The following is a 3,545-nucleotide window of genomic DNA, read 5'->3' on the forward strand; positions in this document are numbered from 1 at the left end:
TTCCTGCAAAATATTCCAATCATATCACTTTTTTAGAAACAAATTTACTGGAATACAGGGATCATACATCCTATTATTCTCAAACACTGTTCCATTATGCAATTTCCAGAGTGTCCAGCAGATGGCAGATACGCCTACCATCACAATACCCCTTTCCACATTCCCAACTTTTTTAACCCAAATTCTCATCAAGGAATCTAGATTTTCTAGAATGTCTATTAGTTTAAATGCACACTTCAGAACATTCCACAATAAGCCAGCTACGGAGCAGGTGAGAAAAAAGTTATCAATACTCTCATCACGCCCACAAAAGGGACATTTTCTGTCTCCTTTCCAACCTCTGCATAGTAGGTTATCTTTGACAAGAATGCTATTTCTAAGAGCCAGCCACATAAAGAGATGGGGTTATTTGATCCCATTCTCTATTAAGTGTCTGTAAAAAGTTTTAACAGAATAGATACCATCCTTAGTAAGTGTCCATTTAATCTCATCTTTCCTGTCAGCCAAGGTGATTGAAGCACATCCCTCTTTAATAAGTTCCCACAGTTCTTTAGAATCACCAATTAGAGTTCTTCTCTAAAACTTGAGTAACAGTTTTATTCTTATCAAAACCAAAATAATAAAGTCTAGGGAAGCTTATTTTTAGAGCTATGGATCCGATCCATCAATCTTCCAAAAATCGAACATTTTTTCCATCCCCCACTATGAATCTGCACAGGGACAGAAAATGTTCTCTGCGTTTTAGAAGTTCCCCCAGAATTGTGAGTCCTCATGTCTAGCTGTTATATGTATGCATGCAGTGCCATGCCATTTTAATTCCAAAAAAATTAAAAAATGATCAGAAAAACATTGAACCTTGCTTGATGTAATGTCATGCCACAAGATGATGTGGTAAAAAAATTGGCCTGTTTGACGAAAGTTTGGACACACCCCCCTCACAAACCGGAGCAACTCACTAGAAGGCTCGTGGTTCCGAGAGGGAACAATGCATGTTTGATGACGAACGAGAGATGGCTTCCTCTTACGGCCTTCAATTTTTTTTTACATTTAACATGCACTAATACAACTGTCATGTGAAAATTGGGAAATTTCGGGGGTCATTTGACCTTTTAAAGACATTTAAGTGATTTTCTAGCCATTTAATGACCGTAATTCAAATTTGAACTACATATACATGCAATGTCTAACCATAACGGTTTGAAAAATCATATTTGTGTATTTGTGTGTGAGTTAATTCCATGTACAGTAAATTAGAAGGAATTTCAAACATATTGGTCTCACGACATGGACACATATGCATATGTATACATGGAGTGCCATGGCATTTTAATTCCAAAAAGTTGAAAAATGATCAGAAAAACATGAAACGTTGCTTGATGTAATGTCATGCCACCAAGATGATGTGGTAAAAATTTGGCCTGTTTGACGAAAGTTTGGACACACCCCCCTCACAAACCGGAGCAACTCACTAGAAGGCTCGTGGTTCCGAGAGGGAACAATGCATGTTTGATGATGAACGAGAGATAGCTTCCTCTTACGGCTTTCAATTTTTTTTACATTTAACATGCACTCATACAACTGCCATGTGAAAAATTGGGAAATTTCAGGGGTCATTTGACCTTCTAAAGACATTTAAGTGATTTTTTAGCTATTTAATGGCCGTAATTTAAATTTGAACTACATCTACATGCAACGCCTAACCATAACGGTTTGAAAAATCATATTTTGTGTACTTGTGTGCGAGTCAATTTTATCTACAGTAAATTAGAAGGAATTTTCAAACATATTGGTCTCACGACATGGACACATGCATATGTATGTATGGAGTGCCATGGCATTTTAATTCCAAAAATAAAAAATAATAATCAGAAAAACAAGAAACCTTACTTGATGTAATGTCATGCCACCAAGATGATGTGGTAAAAAAATTAGCGTGTTTGACAAAAGTTTGGACACACCTCCGTCACAAACTGGAGCAAGTCACTAGAAGGTTCGTGGTTCTGAGATAGAACAATGCATGTTTAATGACGAATCGGAGATAATTTCCTATTATGGCCTTCAATTTTTTTCTATGTTCAATTTGCACTAATACAACTGTCATGTGAAAATGTTGAAAATTTCAGAGGTCATTTGAGTTTTTAAACACATTTAAGTGATTTTCTAGCCATTAAATGACCGTAATTAAAATTTGAACTACGTCTACATGCAACGGCTAACCATAACGGTTTGAAAAATCATATTTGTGTACTTGTGTGCGAGTTAATTCCATGTGCAGTAAATTAGAAGGAATTTTTAAAAATATTGGTCTCATGGCATTGACACATGCATATGTATGCATGGAGTGCCATGACATTTTAATTCGAAAAAATTAAAAAATAATTAGAAAAACATGAAACCTTGCTTGATATAATGTCATGCCACCAAGATGATATGGTAAAAAAATTGGCCTGTTTGACGAAAGTTTGCACACCCCCCTCACAAACCGGAGCAACTCAATAGAAGGTTCGTGGTTCCGAGAGGGAACAATGCATGTTTGACAACGAACGGGAGATAGTTTTCTCTTACGACCTTCAAATTTTTTCTACGTTTAACGTGCACTAATACAACTGCCATGTGAAAATTTGGAAAATTTCAGGGGTCATTTGAGCTATTAAATACATTTAAGTGATTTTGTAGCCATTTAATGATTGTAATTCGAATTTGAACTACATCTCCATACAACGGCTAACACTAACGGGTTGAAAAATAATATTTGTGTACTTGTGTGCGAGTTAATTTCATGTGCAGTAAAATAGACGGAATTTTCAAACATATTGGTCTCACGGCATGGGGACATGCATGGAGTGTCTTGGCATTTTAATTCCCGAAAATAAAAAAATGATCAGAAAAACATGAAACCTTGCTTGATGTAATGTTATGCCACCAAGATGAGGTGGTAAAAAAATTGTCCTATTTCACGAAAGTTTGGACAGATCCTCCTCACAAACCGGAGTAACTCACTATAAGGTTCGTGGTTCAGAGAGGGAACAATGCATGTTTGATGACGAACGGGGGATAGCTTCGTGTTACGGCGTTCAATTTTTTTTCTACATTTAACGTGCACTAATACAACTGTCATGTGCAAATTTGGAAAAATTCAGGGGTCATTTGACCTTTTAAAGACATTTAAGTGATTTTCTAGCCATTAAATGACTGTAATTCAAATTTGAATTACATCTACATGCAGCGGCTAACAATAACGGTTTGAAAATTATATTTTTGTGTATTTGTGTGCAAGTTAAAAAATCATCAGACGATGTAAATATCTGGTGTTCAAAAAATAAAATGTAAAGATCTGGCAAGACAACCGGCACCCACACATTGGCACTCTATCTCGCGGCTCGAGGTTTGGTAGGTGAGTGGCGGGGATCATTAATCAAACACGGTTCTGTATTGGAAACCGTCAGCTATTATGTTCACACACGGATTTTGCTGCGGCAATCGTGTGTAATTCAAACTACTCTACTTGTAAATTCCGACGACTGGTGTGTGTACTGTTCCTGTCG

Source organism: Triticum aestivum, unplaced genomic scaffold, assembly GCF_018294505.1.
Source record: "Triticum aestivum cultivar Chinese Spring unplaced genomic scaffold, IWGSC CS RefSeq v2.1 scaffold14256, whole genome shotgun sequence".
In the NCBI taxonomy this organism is placed as follows: domain Eukaryota; kingdom Viridiplantae; phylum Streptophyta; class Magnoliopsida; order Poales; family Poaceae; genus Triticum; species Triticum aestivum.